Genomic DNA, 20,741 nt, shown 5'->3' with positions numbered 1-20,741 from the left:
CCGGGCTATGCACGCATACAGGAGACACCGTGCGCTCTACTGCGTAACACGGTGTCTGCCCGTACTCTCGCTCTCCACGGTAAGTACAGGGAGTAGGCGCAGGTTTCCTACCTGACTTCGCCACACTCCCTTTAAGGCCCCCCCCAAGAAATTTTTGGGTTGTACTCACGGGCTTCCAGCCTTGTCTCCGTGCTGCCTCCTCATATCGCCTCCTCTCGGCTTTAGCTGCCTCCAGCTCTTCACGAGGAAGGCGATATTCTCCCGGTTGTGCCCACGGCCCCTTACCATCCAGTATCTCCTCCCATGTCCACGAATCCTTTGTAGGTGGGTCCTGTTGCCGCTTTCCATGCCGCTTGGTCCTGTAATGGTGAGTAGTTCTGTCACGATCGTGTGGCGGATTGATGGACCAAAACGCAGCTTTTGGAAAATAAGCCATCTTCTTTTATTTTAAAGATGACGAAAAATAAACACGAAACACTTAATACAAACTAACAAAACAACAAACGATCGTGAAGCTAATAAACGTCGTGCACATACAACAGGCTACAAACGTTCTGACATAGACAACTACTCACAACCAATGAAAGCCTATGGCTACCCTAAATAAGGCTCCCAATCAGAGACAACCGAAATCAGCTGTCTCTAATTGGGAACTCATTCAGGTAACCATAGACTCTCCTAGACAACTAAACATACATAGACAACGCTAGACACATGTACTCAACACAAACCCATATACTATACCCAACAACCCCTTTACCATAAAAACACCCAAAACCAACAAAACACAAACATTCCCCATGTCACACCCTGACCTAACTAAAATAATAAAGAAAACAAAGAATACTAAGGCCAGGGCGTGACACAAATGTTGCACAATCCAGGTGTGGAAAGCTCTTAGAGACTTACCCAGAAAGATTTTTTTCGCTGTAATTGCTGCCAGACGTGCATCTACAAAGTATTCACTCAGGGGTGTGAATACTTATGTAAAAGAGATATTTCTGTATTTCATTTTCAATCAATTTGCAAACATTTCTAAAAACATGTTTTTAAAAGTGGTAGCTAGCCAGTTACTATGGGCTTGTGATCTACACGCACACTACAGTGGGTATTGTAGGCAGGTAAACATGCTAAAATTAACACAGAATTGAACATATCATGAAAAAAAAAATTGTCAGGCAACATATGACATGTGAATGGGCAGCTAGCTTAGTGGTTCGAGTGTTGGGCCAGTAACTAAAAGGTTGCTAGATTGAATCCCCGAGCTGACAAGGTAAAAATCTGTCGTTCTGAACAAGGCAGTTAACCCACTGTTCCCTGGTAGGCCGTCATTGAAAATAAAAATTTGTTCATAACTGTTTTGCCTATTTAAATAAAAATGTAATTCCAAAGTCAGGGTTTATTTTCTCTCGCTTCAACTCAAATAATGTCCGCCATTGATTTCTGTGCATACTTTCCATTGAAGCTTGCGTCGTCCATTGAAGCTTGCATCGCTGCATGCTTCAAAATATGTACAGAGTACACATTCGAGAAGTGCTCTCTGTGCTCAGTTTCGCATACTTTGATTTGGACTCAATCCAGCTTCAAGGGACATCCCATGACACAGGCTCAGAAAATATACTACTGTGTCCATGGGAACCAGGGCTACCGTTCAATGTTCAAACTGTTTTTTTTTTACAGAACTGACCACCAAGATGATGATGAAGACTACAATATTTCTGGGCTGCCTCCTGGGCTTGTCCTTGGCTGCTCCTGTGAGTCTAACAAAAAATAAACATACAACTGATATGCCCCAAAATATACGTTTTCTTTTACCAAATACTGTATGTATAATATAATGTACTGTAATTTACGTATGCATGTTTACACGTGTACATTTTTTTTTTAAGGCTGATTTAACTTGTGAGTTGCATGCTCTAGCTCTGACTCCAACTCTAACTTAAACGAGGTACGTCCCAGACTGTAAGGAGAAATTATTCAACATTGTAGTGAACAGAGATCAATGTGTATGAAACATGTAGATAACAGAAACACTTGAGTAAATGAGGGATACAAAGTGTATTGAAAGCAGTTGCTTCGAAACAGGTGTTGCTCCAGAGTTTAAGCAAATAACATCCCATCATGCTTAGGGTCGTGTATAAAATTTCTGGGCAAGCCATTACTTCTGACATTATTTTGTCTACCATGGCTATGCCCCGATAGTATGATAATGCTATCATTCACATGGCGCTAGTGCATAGGCCGATTTATTTCTGCAGCTACACACTCACTCATCACAAATTCTAAGCAAGCTATTCACATTGCCACCTAGCTCCCAAAAACTCTAGGAGACATTCTGCCTTCTCTCTACAGTTTTCATCCATTAGCTTCGCCCATGACTGGTTCACGTGAACAACAATCCCAATGCGGTGTTTTACCATTTAGAATCGTCAATAACCATTGCTTTTGATACGGCTTTCAAAACACATGGCCCTTATCTTTTATCAGCGAGAAAGAATCTTTAGAGTAAAAAAGATACACTTACTGTAGCAGTTTTGCACAGATCCATAAAGCTACGGGGCCTCCATCCGCCATAACCACGCTTCTGATACACTTCCGAGTTACACTTACACAAAGGTGTTTGGCGCATGCTTGATATTAGCACAGCCTTTTGCCTTCCGTCTGTTTTCTGTAAACAAGCGCTGTAACACGAGGACACTAACTCAAACCCTATCAAGGTGTGTATAAATCTAACCTTATGTTTAAAAAAAAAAGAAAATATCACTCATATGCTTCCGAAACCATACAGTAATGTTCAGATTGAGCTTTGGGGCTCTCAACAAAACTCCCCCGTACAGAAGACACCTTTGTCCAATGACTCTTATGTACAGTATAATGTAATGGAACTGAGTAATGATCAAGGGTAATTGCCTCCTTAAGACATGATTGGCATCGGGAAAAGAGGGTGGGTTATCAGTTGAACATTGATGTTGATGATGGATGTAAATCTGCTAGTTAGCTAGCATGATACTTTTTTACTGATTGTGATTGATCTTAAATGCTCTTAAATTATAACTTCCTAATATAATATGCATAAGGAAGGGATTCAGTTGGGTCAGAGCAAGGGTTATTGATGCAGTCACTCCTCTCTGTCTTTCTGCCTTTCTCTGCTGCACTTATTTGTAGGGCCAGCTCTAGCCTTTTGGGACGAGATGTGGTTGAAGGGCCCCCCACCTCACAACAAAACATTTTTGAAAAATATAAGTTTTAAAAGTTAATTTCCTGCAATTCTACACATTTTGCCATGAGGTGGAGAATTTCTTTCTGCACTTTAATAACAAATTTAACACAATTATAATAATTTCACCACGGGGCAGAGATAAAAAAATATATAATAGTTTTACAGCAAATTTCCTGCAAGTCTACCCATTTTGCCATGGTGTGGAGAGACATTTTTGCAGATTGGGAAATCTGAAGTGGTAACTTTGGATATTTTCTGTGCTAATACTGTTGACGTGCTAAAACTTCTCAGTCTACGTTTCACTCCCCATCATGGCATTGTTTATTAAACAGAAACACCTGCAAAGTTTTTTCTCTTCACGAGTCGCGACTGAGCTGAGCCATATAGGTCATCTTTGGCTGTAACCATAGAGCAAATTAAAATAGGGGGTGCAAACTTATGTTTTATACCTACACTTTTTTACCAGCAAATGATCATAATCCACTAGCTCATTTGTTAAGTTTCACAAATAGTTTTGCTAGTTTGCAAAAAAAATATATATGACCATTTTCCAAATAGTAAAATTGGGTATGATATGATTGCATTTTGGAAAACCGCTCCCCCAAGATGAACGGTTTTGACCACGCTCCACTGCTTTGTTATAAATCCCAGGTGTCTATCCTATAATGAAAAGGAATGAAAATTCCACAAACATGTTTATCTATTTTGTGCTTTTATTACATTTGTATTGGTGTTTAATTTCGTGTCTGATGAGCTCAGGGTGTTGTTGCATAAGTTTGCGCCGGGCATCATAAGCAAAGTCATTGAAGCCTATTATTTCACTTCCCCTAGCTGTGTGAACCATGGCGTGAGCACAGGGCTGACTTGGCGTTGCTGTGGCACGGCTGTTTAGCCTGGCGGCAGCCTACTGTTCCTGTGTTGCACGGTGTCCATTATAATGTAGAAAAACACATCTCTAGTTCAAACCGTTCAATAGTTAGACTAACCATTTTACCAGAGCTTCATCTTATTCTTTCTATTTTATGGCAGATTCGCCACCGCAATTTATGGAACATAACAAAACTTTGACAATAGATGGCAAGATCAAATATACTAGTTTCCCCTATCCATCTGTGGTGAAGTTTTCCCTAAATGCTTATGTCAAATTTAGCAATAGCCTAGCCAGCTGGCAAATTTTTGAATACGCTGTAGCAACAACAGATAACATTAGCTAGATATCCTTAACATGCTAACGAGCTACACTGACAGCTGTCAGTACCCTACTTGTTGTTATTTTTCCACTCCACGTGGAAATCACCACAATGTTCCCACCCCCAATTCGTGAATATGTATTAGCATCCTGAGTCATTCATGAGGTGGAACCTAAAAGAGAATTTCCGCTTTGGAGGTGGAACCTAAAAGAGAATTTCCGCTATAGGAAAGAAATCATTTAGAAATAGGGGCGGCATTGCCCTCTGGTGGGGGCCTTTTAAGCAAAATTACATGTTAATATGATCTGAATAAAATTTACTAACAAAATCAATGGGGGCCCCCTGGAAGTCAGGGCCCCTGGGCACGTGTCCTATGCCCGGTCAGTATTCGGCCATGATTACTATTACTTAAGTTTAGATTGCTGGCTAGACTAACTACCAATCAAAACATGTACATGGCTAATTGTCAGCTAATTGAGTGACTGACATAACAAGAGAAAAACTGCTGACGCACAGTAACATTTAGAAATTCCACTTGGTGTATTTTACCCAACCAGATGAATATCAATGATGATGTAAAGCAAGTGTTGATCAAATGTTATGCTGCTGTGGCGCTACTGTTGATATTTAAACTAGGTAGCTACACACACTTGACCAGTGTCCGCATCTCACGCCATGCATGTTTGGATACCTGGTGTGTGCAATCTCAGTTAAGGGAAGACTGGCAACAAGCGCAACCAGGCCCGCGCGAGTTCTGTACAGGGCAGACCAACAGGCGCAACCAAAGGACGGTGTGTGGAGTGGGGATATTGACAACGTCACAACAACTTGTGGGCAATGGGTTCAGAACAACAATGACAAAAATGATACCACCACCCAAAAGGGTACTTGGCGAGTGGGAGGTCAAAGGGGCATGTGCTGGGCACAGGTTGACTCATACTGTTTCTGTGCGCGAACCTGGCTGAATGGTTTGATGAGCATGAAAACTGTGTAAACCATATGCATGGCTGTCTCAGTCACCAGATCTCAACCCAATTGGACACTTATGGGAGACTCTGAGCAGCACCTAAGACAGTGTTTTTCACCACCATCAACAAAATACCAAATGGTGTAATTTTGAATGGAGGTGTTCCAGACACTTGTAGAATCTATGCCAAGGTGCATTGAAGCTGTTCTGTCTCATGGTGGCCCAACGCTCTATTATGACACTTTGTGTTTCCTTTATTTTGGCAGTTACCTGTACAGTATTTAGGATATTCTGAGATATGATTCTATGTGTGGTGTGTAAGTCAAAATGACATTGAATGAGAAAAAAAACTGCAGTTTTCTTTCCTATTTAGGCTGGTTCCATTCTGCCCTCCCTGCCACAGTTTAAATCAAATCAGCTCCGTCAACTGCTACCTAACATGTTTGCTGCCCCTTCCCGAGCCCCTGCACCAACCGCAACACCAGCCCCAACCCCTGCTGGACATTAACCAGGTGAGGTGATGTTACAGTAACCCAGTACTTATTTATTTTCATGTCTCAACATTTACAGTAAATTCGGAAAGTTTTCAGAACCCTTGACTTTTCCCACATTTTCTTACGTTACAACCTGATTTTAAAATTGATTTATTTTTAAATTCCCTCATCAATCTACACACAACACCACATAATGACAAAGCCAAAACATTTTTTTTTTTTTATGTTTGCAAATTAAAAAACATTTTAAAAAATTATATCATATTTATATAAGTATTCAGACCCTTTACTCAGTACTTTATTGAAGCACCTTTGGCAGCGATTACAGCCTGGAGTCTTCTTGGGTGTCACGACTTCAACCGAGGCAGGCTCTCCTTCCCGTTCGGGTGGCGTTCGGCGGTCGTCGTCACCGGCCTACTAGCTGCCACTGACTCTTTTTCCTCCCCCCTCCTTATGTGTTTATTTGTTACACCTGTGTTCAGTTAAGTGGGTAATTAGTATGGCTTTATTTGTCAGCCAGCCCGTAGGCGTCTTTGTGCGGGATTGTTACTTTGTAAACCTTTTGGATTTCGGGAGTGGAGATTGTATTTGTGGACTGGGATTGTTGCTCGTGTCGTTGGACCGTCGTGTATGTTCACCCAGTTCGTCCGTGTTGGACATTTGTGTTGGACAGTTGGGGATTAAAGACTCAACTTATTTAAGCTCTGCTGTCTCCTGCGTTTGACTTCGCACCCCCCCGACACCCAGGTCGTTACAGAATCCCGCACCAAGAATGGAGTCAGCAGGAGCAGCAGCCAACCCTCTCCCATCGATGGAGGAACGGGTTCTCCACCACACCACCGTCCTCCATCGAATCGGATCCGCCATGGACCAGATGATGGAGAGAATGGAGCGATGGGAGAGGAGTGGGCTCCTCTCTCCACCTTCAGCTCCCCTTCCTCAGGACTCTTCATCCCCCGGCTCCAGCGCGCTCCGTCTTACGCTCCCGAGGGATTATGATGGAGCGGCGGCAGGGTGCCAGGGGTTTTTACTCCAGCTGGAGCTATACCTGGCCACTGTTCGCCCTACTCCCTCGGGAGCGGAGAGGGTGAGTGTCCTCGTCTCCTGCCTAACGGGTCGTGCTCTGGAGTGGGCCAACGCAGTCTGGAATGGCCCGGACTCAGCGAAGGAGCACTACCCAGAGTTTACCCGTCGCTTTCGTGCCGTGTTCGACCACCCTCCAGAGGGCCGAGCGGCGGGTGAGAGACTGTTTCATCTTAGGCAGGAGAAGAGGAGCGCACAGGATTTCGCGCTGGAGTTCCGGACCTTGGCCGCGGGATCAGGGTGGAACGACAGGGCCCTTATTGACCACTACCGGTGTAGTCTCCGGGAGGACGTCCGCAGGGAGCTAGCGTGTCGGGACATCGCTCTTTCTTTGGATGAGCTTATCGACATGTCCATCCGACTGGACAATCTGCTGGCTGCCCGCGGGCGTTCGGAGAGGGTCCTGTGCGTTCCACCACCCAGCGCCCCGGCTCCCATCCCAATGGAGTTGGGAGGGGCCGCGCCTAGGGGTACCGGAGGAGGAGGCCTCCCCTGCACCAGCTGTGGTCGGAGAGGACACACGGCCGATCGGTGCTGGGGGGGTCTGTCTGGGAGTCGAGATGTCAGGCGGAACGCTTCTCGATCACCCCAGGTGAGTCAGCACCAAACTCACTCAGAACCCCCTGTTGGTCACATGTTTGTCTCAATTTTTTTCCCTTTATTTTTCCCCTCTTCCCAGCATAGGGCACTAGTAGATTCAGGTGCAGCTGGGAACTTTATGGATCGCGGACTCGCCCGAGAGTTGGGCGTTCCGCTTGTGCCGATAGATTCTCCCTTTCCCGTGCACTCTCTAGATAGCCGGCCATTAGGGTCAGGGGTGGTCAGGGAGGCCACAGTTCCCCTGGACATGGTGACGCAGGGGAATCATAGGGAACGTATCAGTCTCTTTATTATTAATTCGCCTGCGTTTCCAGTGGTGCTGGGTATTCCCTGGTTGGCCCGGCACAATCCCAATATTTCGTGGAGACAGGGGGTTCTCCAGGGGTGGTCAGAGGAGTGTTCTGGAAGGTGTCTGGGAGTTTCCATTGGTGCCACGTCGGTGGAGAGTCCAGACCAGGGTTCCACGGTGCGCATTCCCCCCGAGTATGCCGATTTGGCAATCGCTTTCTGTAAAAAGAAAGCGACGAAATTACCACCACATCGACCGGGTAGGGATTGTGCGATAGATCTCCAGGTTAACGCTGCGCTTCCCAAGAGTCACGTGTACCCTTTGTCCCAAGAGGAGACGTTGGCTATGGAGACATATGTCGCGGAGTCTCTGGGACAGGGGTACATTCGGCCCTCCATCTCACCCGTCTCCTCGAGTTTCTTTTTTGTGAAGAAGAAGGAGGGAGGTTTGCGTCCGTGTATTGATTATAGAGGTCTAAATGCCATCACAGTGGGGTTTAGTTACCCACTACCTCTCATCGCTTCGGCGGTGGAATCATTTCACGGAGCGCAGTTCTTTACAAAACTGGACCTCAGGAGCGCGTACAGTCTGGTGCGTATTCGGGAGGGGGACGAGTGGAAAACCGCATTTAGTACCACATCGGGCCATTATGAGTACTGCGTCATGCCGTATGGGTTAAAGAATGCTCCAGCTGTTTTCCAATCCTTTGTAGACGACATTCTCAGGGACCTGCACGTGCAGGGGGTAGTTGTGTATATCGATGACATTCTGATCTACTCAACTACTCAAGCCGCGCATGTATCTCTGGTGCGCAAAGTGCTTGGCAGACTGCTGGAGCATGACCTATACGTCAAGACTGAGAAGTGTGTGTTCTCCAAACAAGCCGTCTCCTTCCTGGGTTATCGCATTTCCACCTCGGGGGTGGTGGTGGAGAGTGACCGCATAAAGGCCGTGCGTAATTGGCCGACTCCAACCACGGTGAAAGAGGTGCAGCGGTTTTTGGGTTTTGCCAACTACTACCGGAGATTTATCCGGGGTTTTGGTCAGGTAGCGGCTCCCATTACCTCACTGCTAAAGGGGGGCCCGGTGCGGTTGCGGTGGTCAGCGGCGGCGGACGGAGCTTTCAACAGGTTGAAGGCTCTGTTCACGGATGCTCCCGTGTTGGCGCATCCGGATCCCTCTTTGGCATTCATAGTGGAGGTGGACGCGTCCGAGGCTGGGGTAGGTGCCGTGCTATCACAGCGCTCGGGTACGCCACCAAAACTCCGCCCCTGCGCTTTCTTCTCTAGTAAGCTCAGTGCAGCGGAGCGTAACTATGATGTGGGGGATCGGGAGTTGTTAGCGGTGGTCAGGGCTCTGAAGGTGTGGAGACACTGGCTTGAGGGGGCTAAACACCCCTTTCTCATCTGGACCGACCACCAGAATCTGGAGTATATTCGGGCAGCTCGGAGACTGAACCCGCGTCAGGCAAGGTGGGCCATGTTTTTCACCCGGTTTAGGTTCACGTTGTCCTACAGACCCGGCTCCCAAAACGTAAAGGCTGACGCACTGTCTCGCCTTTACGACACGGAGGATAGGACCACCGAGCCCACTCCCATCATCCCCGCCTCGAGGCTGATAGCGCCAGTGGTATGGGAGGTGGACTCGGACATCGAGCGGGCGTTACGGGCGGAACCCGCGCCTCCTCAGTGCCCGGCGGGCCGTAAGTACGTACCGCTTGGTGTTCGGGACCGACTGATTCGGTGGGCTCATGTCCTACCCTCCTCGGGTCACCCTGGGGTGACGAGGACAGTGGGGAGCCTTCGGGGAAGGTATTGGTGGCCTACCTTAGCTCGGGACGTTAGGGTTTATGTCTCCTCCTGTTCGGTATGCGCTCAGAGTAAGGCTCCTAGGCACCTTCCTAGAGGGAAGTTGCAACCCCTCCCCGTTCCACAACGGCCATGGTCTCATCTGTCCGTGGACTTCCTGACCGATCTCCCCCCTTCTCAGGGAAACACTACGGTTCTGGTAATTGTGGATCGGTTTTCTAAGTCCTGTCGTCTCCTCCCGTTGCCCGGTATCCCTACTGCCCTACAGACTGCGGAGGCCTTATTCACTCACGTCTTCCGGCACTACGGGGTGCCGGAGGACATCGTTTCTGATCGGGGCCCCCAGTTCACGTCCCGAGTATGGAGGACGTTCATGGAGCGTCTGGGGGTCACGGTCAGCTTGACTTCCGGTTTTCACCCCGAGAGTAATGGGCAGGTGGAGAGAGTGAACCAGGAGGTGGGTAGGTTTCTGCGGTCCTATTGCCAGGACCGGCCAGGGGAGTGGGCGAGATACATTCCCTGGGCCGAGATGGCCCAGAACTCACTACGCCACTCCTCTACTAATGTGTCCCCCTTTCAGTGTGTGTTGGGGTACCAGCCGGTCCTGGCACCATGGCATCCGAGCCAGACCGAGGCTCCTGCGGTGGAGGAGTGGGTGCAGCGCTCCAAAGAGACCTGGAGGTCCGTCCAGGAGTCCCTTCAACAAGCTACTAGGAGGCAGAAGAGGAGCGCTGACCGCCACCGCAGTGAGGCTCCCGTGTTTGTACCGGGGGAGAGGGTCTGGCTCTCGACCCGAAACCTACCCCTCCGCTTGCCCTGCCGGAAGCTGAGGCCGCAGTGTGTAGGGCCCTTCAAAGTCCTGAGGAGAATAAACGAGGTGTGTTATCGATTAAAACTCCCTTCCTATTATCGTATTAACCCCTCGTTTCATGTGTCTCTCCTCAGGCCGGTGGTAGCTGGTCCCCTGCAGGACGGTGAGGTGCCGGAGGTCCCTCCTCCCCCTCTGGACATCGAGGGGTCCCCGGCGTACACGATACGGGCCATTCTGGACTCGAGACGCCGGGTGAGGGGCCTGCAGTACCTCGTGGACTGGGAGGGGTACGGTCCGGAGGAGAGGTGCTGGGTACCGGTGGAGGACATTTTGGATCCATCTATGTTAAGGGATTTCCATCGCCTCCATCCGGATCGCCCCGCGCCTCGTCCTCCGGGTCGACCTCGAGGCTGGTGTCGGCGCGCTGCGGGAGCCGCGCGTCAGAGGGGGGGTACTGTCACGACTTCAACCGAGGCAGGCTCTCCTTCCCGTTCGGGTGGCGTTCGGCGGTCGTCGTCACCGGCCTACTAGCTGCCACTGACTCTTTTTCCTCCCCCCTCCTTATGTGTTTATTTGTTACACCTGTGTTCAGTTAAGTGGGTAATTAGTATGGCTTTATTTGTCAGCCAGCCCGTAGGCGTCTTTGTGCGGGATTGTTACTTTGTAAACCTTTTGGATTTCGGGAGTGGAGATTGTATTTGTGGACTGGGATTGTTGCTCGTGTCGTTGGACCGTCGTGTATGTTCACCCAGTTCGTCCGTGTTTGGACATTTGTGTTGGACAGTTGGGGATTAAAGACTCAACTTATTTAAGCTCTGCTGTCTCCTGCGTTTGACTTCGCACCCCCCCGACACCCAGGTCGTTACATTGGGTATGACGCTATAAGCACCTGTATTTGGGGAGTTTGGGGAGTTTCTAACATTCTTCTCTGCGTATCCTCTCAAGCTCTGTCAGATTGGATGGGGAATGTCACTGCATACCTATTTTCAGGTCTCTCCAGAGATGTTTGATTGGGTTCAAATCCAGGCTCTGGGGGACCTTATATAGACAGGTGTGTGCCTTTCAAAATCATTTTCAATGGAAAATGTTGAAAAAAAGTTTTTGCTTTGTCATTATGGGGTAATGTGTGTAGACTGATGAGGGATAAACAAAAAAACTATTTTAGAATAAGGCTGTAATGTAACAAAATGTGGAAAAAGTCAAGGGTCTGAGTACTTTCCGAATGTATTGCATATTAATCTCCCACTACATGAAATAAAATGGATCTTTATATTAATTCATGTACTTTTCTGTCTATCAAGCTCAATTGTATGTCCCTCCATTCCTCTGAAGAATGCTCATAATGATTGTGGAAATTAAAATGAAGTGTTGTACATTGCATTGCATAACGGAGAAATGTAAATAAAGTGTGGTACGTTAGCTATATTGCATAAAATGAAGTTTGAAATTTGAAACAATATGTTATCAATAAATGTAACATTAGTTAAACCTAGTGAATACACATCTTACGTTGCATTATGTGTTAATTTAGCCTCCACAATCCCCAAAAACCAGGTGAATTAATCATTTACAGTTTCAAAACTTTTTAACTTAGCCAAAGTTTCTTAATACTGATGAGACATTGTTGTTTGTGGTGACTGTGGATGTATGTATTTTTAGGATTACCCACCAAATGCCTATTTTTATCACATTTTACATCTTTAGGACACGGATTGGATGACAGCACTATCCCTTAAAGCTCATTGGTTGACTGAATGCTCAGCGGTTGACTGTGAACTAAAACGGTCTATAAAAAGGACATTCTAGCTGTTCAGTTGCAATACAGCATCAGCGTCTCATCTATAATATCAACTTTTTAACAATTTAACATCACTTGAACAGGTGAGGTTCAAAGAATACTGTAGTGGATTTGAGGCATGCGTGTCTAGCTTTGAATTCACTATACGTCTTTTACATTTCAAGAATTCCATGGTGACCATGAAACTACTATTCCTAGTGATGTGCCTGATTGGACTTTGTTCCTCCATTCCTGTAAGAATTCTTGAAATACAACATCAAGCCTTCAATTTACACATCAATACATCAAGAGATTGCTGTTTCCACAGATTGCATTGGAATGACTACAAATCTGAATTTTTTTCAATACGATGAGCTTAAGTTCACACTTTGAGTGTTGATTACTATATACTGTAATATCCTTCATCGTGGGATTATGTTTGTGTGTGCAGGTGTCTGAGGAACATGATCGAGAGGAGCGCTCAGCTAGTGATGAGGTACAGTAATATGTAGTACTATCTATTGGTATCTACTAGGTATTCTATCTATTAGAGTACTATAGTATGGGCTACTATTTGAATATGATTACTAGTGTGTTTGAATCCAGAACTTCCCTGTAACACTGACTCTCTCTCTATCCGTCCATCTCTCTCTCTATCTCTCCACAGATGTTCAGGGGTAATGGGCGTGGTTTGGGAGGGTTTTACCCCTATCAGCAGCCTCAGTACCCATCATACTTCCCTTACGCCCAGCCTCCCCAAAGTAACTCCGCCCTGATGGCCCTCCTGCCCTTCCTGTTGGCCACACTCGCTGCCACTCCTGCCGCAACTCCTGCTGCTGCTCCCGCCCCAGCTGCTGCAGCTCCCGCCCCAGCTCCCGCCGCTGCCACACCAGCACCAGCAGCGGGTGGAAAATGAGATGGGCGTCGCCAGAGGAACCAGAGAGAAAACTCTGACTCTCATGTCTCCACCTTGTTTACTTCAAATATGTTGATATTAGCTGCTGTTCAAAGCTGATTATTCCATTATCAATAAATTAATTAAGTTTTAAGCTCCATCAATGTGTATATGTTTGTCTGTTGTGTTCTGTTTAATTTACAGAAAGGGGCAATTCTATTTGTGATGCTTTCAAAACAGGAGTGAAGCTTCTCTGCCATAAGGTGGAAGGCTCTATAAGTCCAAATACAAGTATGAAATTCCCAAAATGCCTGAAGTCAATATCAATTGCGGGGTATTTGGTGTTTCCAAAAAGGGGTCAAAACCCACCACCAAATTCTCTTGCATTGCAGATAACAAAATATGTTGTTGTCTATTTGGTAGCTAATAACCATTTTGACAGAAACTTTGAAAATGGGTTACAACATAAAACATTTGTGACCCTTTACTCTATAACTTCAGTGTGATGTCAGGTACTGTAGATATCTTTCTCTAGCACTGAGAAAGTAACAACACTTAATAGTAGCCTAGTATACAATTTCCCCGCTTAATTTGCTTTAACATGTTGATTTTTGTATCGTTCCTGATTTGAATTCAATCAATATCCGACGTTCTACAGTAAATTCCTAAAATATTGTGATTTGATTTAAAAACCCACTCAAATGTCTTGCAATGTTAGAATACAATCTAACTTGGTTGCATGCTTTCTGACAGTTGCATTAAACACTTGAACTTTGTATGCCATTGGACTGTATATACAGAGCATTCGGAAACTATTCAGAAGCCTTGATTTTGTTAAGTTACAGCCTTATTCTAAAATATATATTTTTAAATCCTACACACAATACCCCATAATGACAAGGCAAAAACTGGTTTATAGAATTTTTTGCAAATTTATTGAAAAAAAGAAGTGAAATATACTTACATAAGTATTCAGACCCTTTGTTCAGTACTATGTTGAAGCACCTTTGGCAGTGATTACAGCCTCGAGTCTTCTTGGGTATGACGCTACAAGCTTGGCACACCTGTATTTGGGTGGTTTCTCCCATTCTTCTCTGCAGATCCGCTCAAGTTATGTCAGGTTGGATGGGGAGCGTCGCTTCACAGCTATTTTCAGGTCTCTTCAGATTTGTTTGATCGGGTTCAAGTTCGGGCACTGGCTGGGCCACTTACGGACATTCAGAGACTTGTCCCGAGCCACTCCTGCATTGTCTTGGCTGTGTGCTTAGGATTGTTGTCCTGCTGGAAGATGAACCTTCGCCCCCAGTCTGATGTCCTGACCGCTCTGGAGCAGGTTTTCATCAAGAATCTCTCTGTACTGTACTCCGTTCATGTTTCCCTTGATCCTGACTAGTCTCCCAGTCCCTTCCGCTGAAAAAACATACACACAGCATGATGCTGCCACTACCATGCTTCACCGTAGAGATGGTGCCTGGTTTCCTCCAGATGTGACGCTTGCATTCACACCAAAGAGTTCAATCTTGGTTTCATCAGACCAGAGGACGTTGTTTCTCATGGTCTGAGAGTCCTAGGTGCTGTTTGGCAAACTCCAAGCAGGCTGTCATGTGCCTTTTACTGAGGAGTTGTTTCCGTCTGGCCACTCTACCATAAAGGCCTGATTGGTGTAGTGTTGAAGAGATGGTTGTCCTTCTGGAAGGTTCTCCCATCTCCACAGAGGAACTCTGGAGCTGTGTCAGAGTGACCATCGTGTTCCTGGTCACCTCCCTGACCAAGGCCCTATTCCCCCAATTGCTCAGTTTGGCCGGGCGGCCAGCTCTTGGAAGAGTCTTGGTGGTTCCAAACTTCTTCCATTTAATAAGAATGATAGAGTCCACTGCGTTCTTGAGGACCTTCAGTGCTGCAGCAATGTGTTGGTACCCTTCCCCCGATCTGTGCCTCTACACAATCCTGTCTCTAAACTCCACGGACAATTCCTTCAACGTCAAGGCTTGGTTTTTACTCTGACATACACTGTCAACTGTGGGACCTTATATAGACAGGTATGTGCCTTTCCAAATCATATCCAATCAATTTGATTTACCACAGGTGGACTCCAATCAAGTTGAAGAAACATCTCAAGGATGATCAATGGAAACAAGATGCACCTGAGCTCAATTTTGAGTCTCATAGCAAAGGGTCTGAATACTTATGTAAATAAGCTATTTCTGTTTTTTATTCGTAATAAGTTTGCAAAAATGTCTAAAAACCTGTTTTGCTTTGAAATTATGGGGTATTGTGTGTAGATTGATGATGAAGGGGTCTGAATACTTTCCTGATGCACTGTATAGCTTGGCTCGAAGGCCCCTTTGTGAGGGAGACCACTATTTGCTGGTCTGTGACTCACTGACACTACCCGGTCAGAGGTAATAAGGTTACACACAGAGATTGTTATTGCCATAAATGTAGATGTGGAATAGATATTGTTCTGTAATTTACAGCAGACGACCCAGAATTTCCGCATTTGATAAATAGCAGTGGCAAGAGGCTAATTTGTTTGCCCAACATTGCAAGGAACAGTCAGACAACATATAACATCCTTCATTGTAACACATGTAGGCTTCATTAGGGCTTTGTGATTGGCTGAGAAACACTATATATTGTCTGTGTATTGATGAGAGTGCTAGTGCATACAGAGGCATTTGTAACCCTGAGATACGTTAAGGTATGGACATTCTAACAACTCTAACACATTGTTCAGATTGAAGTCATTCTTAAAGGCTCATTAACTGTGTAGTAGATTATACATATAATATAATCTGTAACTTGTTGGGAATAGATGGATTGATAAATTGATGACCTTTATGTTTATACTGTACTCTATTTAGATGAAGACTTTCAGCATGAAGATTGTTGTTCTACTTGGATTTGTGATGCTTCTCTCTATTGCTTTGGTAAGTCATGCATATAGTATGTACATGAAATACTGGTGCAAATGTTATTATTTTAGACGTAGAAAATACTTAAAGTTAGTGTATTTCATCCATATGTACTTTATTGTCTTATTGTTTACTTTTGAAGGCTGAGCATGATGAGCATGGCCGTCAGCATATCATTGAGAAGCGCTCTTCAAGTGAGGAGATGAGTAGTATGTATGACACACATCTTTGAATATTTTCTATCTTTATTGGGGGATAGAGACATTGAGAGAAAGACAGGAAAGGCAAATTTTGTGCAAGAAGAGCATGGGCTGCATTCAAACCCACGCTGACACGGTATATGTGTGCGCTAAAGTTATCAGCCTTAACCACTAGAACATCTCAGCACACATTTACACATAAAAAGTTGCAATAGACAGTATCAACACTAACAGAAACTTCCCTTTAAATGGTTTAATGATTCTTCCTTCAAATAACTTCACATACAAACCATGTACCTATAGTATAACTATCTGCATGGCCCTTGTTATATACAGTTATATATATACAGTTATAAACAATGTACAGTTATGGTTCTGTAAAGCATAAGCACCTTCTGCTTCTGCAAAGACTTGATCGGGACCCAGCCCCTGCAGCCCCGGCCCCTGCAGCCCCAGCCCCTGCAGAACCGGCCCCTGCAGCACCAGTCCCTCCGGCTCCAGCTGGTCGCTGAGAAAGGACATGAATCAGAACCTTCAACTCAACAAGAGCAAGCTATTGGTTGCTGAAATGACCAGAACATTAACTGACACTATGTACAGTAATAGCTGTTCTCCATATTTTGCTGAAGTTTCCCTTTAATGTACCTGCTGTATTACGTCTATCTGAAAGATGAAATGGCTTCTGTAGGTTTCCGTTCGCCTGAGAAATTTGATTTTGAATACAAACATAATGCAGTTAGGGAATTTGTTCAGTCAGAGCTGGTTGTTTGAACATATGTGGTATGTTTTTATCTTTAACAAACAAGAATCTGTTCTTAATTGACTTACCTTCATAAATAATGGTCACAATAATAAAAACCTCTGCTTTGATTATGCTGCAGCAGCTCCAAAGCTGATGTCTGCCCACTTGCCTTTTTAGGTGACTTTCTCCTTCACTCTCTCTCCTCATCAATAAGTTCATGATAAAAAAATGTCTGTCTCCTGACATTGTAATACATTTGGTCTCCAGTCTATGGGCTACAGAAAACCACATAGGCTACTACTCCTTCTACCGTAGGCTACATAATTTATGTTAAATTCATTTGATGGAGTGTTTGTGGAGCGCAGCTGCACTGTGTCTCTCCAACAGCACCCTGGAGAGGCGCACTGGGCATGGACAAGCCTTTGGCAAAGTTGACACTGCTTATCATGGGGCGGCATCGTCGCTCACCTAAATATCCCTCATGCCCCTGAGTGAGAGATGTTATCATTGTTTTGGGGGAAAAATAATGTGGTGTTAGGTATTGTTGGAGGTGCATCTTGGTCAGTTTAGCTCGGAAAATGCTGCTCTCATCAAACTACCGCTCTAGGCAGCTGGCTAATCCTGCTTAATTTGCGGGCCGGCCGTGGGGCATAGAATTATATTTTGAATTCCTATTATTTCAATAGCATCTCTGTCATAAAGATTTGCCATTTTTCTTTTTAAATGTATTACCTTTTATTGTGGCATAAACGCAACCGAACATTATGTTTTCATCTGACTGTCAAACACAGGAGGCTGCTGAGGGGAGAACGGCTCCAAATAATGTCTGGAACGGCGCAAACGGAATGGCATCAAACACCTGGAAACCATGTGTTTGATGTATTTACCGTTCCACAAGTTCCACCCCAATCATTACCATGAGCCCGTTCTCACCAATTAAGCTGCCACCTGTGCTGACAAACAATCACTTCAAAGGGTGTCACGCCCTGACCTGAGAGAGACTTTTTATTTCTCTATTTGCTTAGGTCAAGGTGTGATTAGGGTGGGCATTCTAGTTATCTATGTTGGCCTGGTATGGTTCCCAATCAGAGGCAGCTGTCTATCTTTGTCTCTGATTGGGGATCAAATTTAGGCAGCCTTTTCCCACCTGTTGTTTGTGGGATCTTGTTTTTGTGTAGTGCCTGTGAGCACTGCATTTTCTTCACGTATCGTTTTTTTTTGTTTATTGTTTTGTTTTGCTGTGAGTTTCACATAGTAATAAAAGAAGGGAACCCAGATCACGCTGCGCTTTGGTCCAGTTATTATGACGAGTGTGACAAAGGGCTCCTTTTTCTAGGCTTATGTTTTACCAGTATGGAGTACCCTCATTACTTATTTTGCCGGTACGTAGTACTGGGCCGTACGTCCTTACTTTCACCCCTGAATATATATGCATCACTGAACATCTAGCTAAAGAGAGGAGACAAAAGAGAGGGGTAGTGTGTGTGAGAGAGAAAGAGGTGGGGCTTGAGAGAAAATGAGTAACAAATGATTTAAATCTGAGGATTAGCATCTTGTTTTGTCTGTTGATGTTTCTCAATATATTTAGTGATTGTGAACAATACTTGAGTTATGTTTTAAACATTTAAACAGGTTTGAAATCGCAGTCACATTATGATGAGTAAAGTAGGATAAAGATCCAAAGCCCAAATTCAATGGTCAAACATTAAAATCATTCAATGGTTGAAATCAAAAAAAGCTTTGACATAATATAGTATAATGTTACTCCACTGCTCATTTTACTGGGTAGCTTATTATGAGCAAGTAAATAAGTCACTGGGTTACAGTTACTGTACCTGGATACAGTACAGTACATATTCATAAAAGGACAAGGCAAAGATTGCAACAAGGCAAGATTAAAAACATATTTCTGTTTCATTCTGTACATGGATACTGAAGTGTTGCAAGTGGCCCATGTGAGTGTTGCCGTAATCTCTCAATGAAGACACAGACCCACAGTCAGTGTCTTCATCAAGTTAACACTCGTTCTGCACTTGTTCTTGCAGGAGGTGCTTGGTTATACTGAAAGTAAGATTGTTCTACTTCAGGAGATTTACTCTCAAAGTTACCAGCACGTCGACAAGGAAAACATAGAGACAAATAAAAGATAGATTTAAACAACAATATAAGAAAATCAAAGGGTCCAATATGTCTGTTCCACCACAGGTAAGTGGTAGTCTAACTATGCAGCTGATGCTGTACTTGAGCACTAAATCAAGCCACTACTGTGTGATGAATAGGTATTGAAGGAATTTCAATTTCAAGCCACGAGTGACACCATGTGGTTAAAGGTAATACCTCACCTGGTGTGTGTGTGTGTGTGTTTTTCCGGTGTGTGTGTGTGTGTGTGTGAGTACGTACTTGTTTGACCACTTTTTGACAGAGAATGACCCTGTGTCATCTATTCATTCTTTCTTAATTCAGAGCCCATTACAATGGATTAAGCATATAATGCCAGAGTAATAATATTAGAGACAGTGATATCGGGAAATAATGTGTATGGCATCCAGACACAGTACTAACCCTCTTAGTCTTGTCAAGATCCACAAAAGGCTAATATTGATTTTATGAGTCTAATAAGTAGATTGTTTTCATTGCTAATCTGCGTATTTATGTAGAGGTTGCCATGAGACAAACTACATCCGAAATGAGGCAAGAGTGAAGTTACAAGAACACAACAATCAATAATGAAGACATGCCTGTTCTATCGCTAATGGAATTTTCCTAAAGTACCTGTTTCGAGGAGTCAAGGTAAAGTAAATTCAATTGTAAAGGTGAATTAAATTCCATAACTGTTCATGGAAATCGTATTTAGACTAACATTTTAGTAATTTAGCAGATGCTCTTACACAGAGCTACTTACAGTTAGTGCATTCAGCTTATGATAGCTGTGTGGGACAACCACATATCACAGTTTAAGTGTGTACATTTTTCCGAAAAAGTTAAGTGCAAGTGTTGGTTCACGAAAAGCTTTTTGTTAATGTCAAATTGAAATTATCATAGGAAAATATAAAGAATACATTGTATAAAATTATACAAAAGTGTATGGTTATATGTTAACAACACACTAAGAAAAAAGGACATTGATTCATTTATTCATTTGTAGGTCTGGAAGTCTGCTTTCATGATGAAATTTGCTGTACTTGCCACAATGCTTTTGGTTACTGTGCCTGAAACTGTAAGTGCAAAATGAACTCATCTAAATATCCAGTATATTTTTGTAACTTCAAAGTACACAAACATTTTGTTCAGAACCCTTTCAGTGGCATGATCAATTTAAGCAATTACAAATGTGAGTTTCAACCTGAATAATAAATTGATACATTGATGTGTTTGATGAGTTTGAATCCTTTTTAACAGCACTCTGGCCGTCACTATCATGGAAGCTACTCTGACAGTGATGAGGTAAGGGTTTATTTACATTTCTTAAACATAGCAATTTTTAAGTATACCCTTCTGTTGTGTTTTTTTTTGTGATCAAATTTGTATTTTTTTGTTATATGGTGATACAGTAACTCTGTCTTGTGTTTTTGTTAGAGGTTCTATCTTGCCCCGATCCCAACATTTCACTGGTATCGACCGAGGCCAGTGCCTCCCCGACTTCAGTTCCCTCTCTGGCCCTTCTTCCCTGGGTTAGTGCCCCAGCCGGCCCCTGCTCCTATCCCAGCACCAAGACCTGGACCAAGTCCCAGCCAGATCACCACTGCCCCC

This window comes from Salvelinus fontinalis, chromosome 5 (assembly GCF_029448725.1).
Source record: "Salvelinus fontinalis isolate EN_2023a chromosome 5, ASM2944872v1, whole genome shotgun sequence".
In the NCBI taxonomy this organism is placed as follows: Eukaryota; Metazoa; Chordata; class Actinopteri; order Salmoniformes; family Salmonidae; genus Salvelinus; species Salvelinus fontinalis.
The sequence above is the reverse complement of the archived record's forward strand: the minus strand, read 5'-3'. Positions refer to the sequence as shown.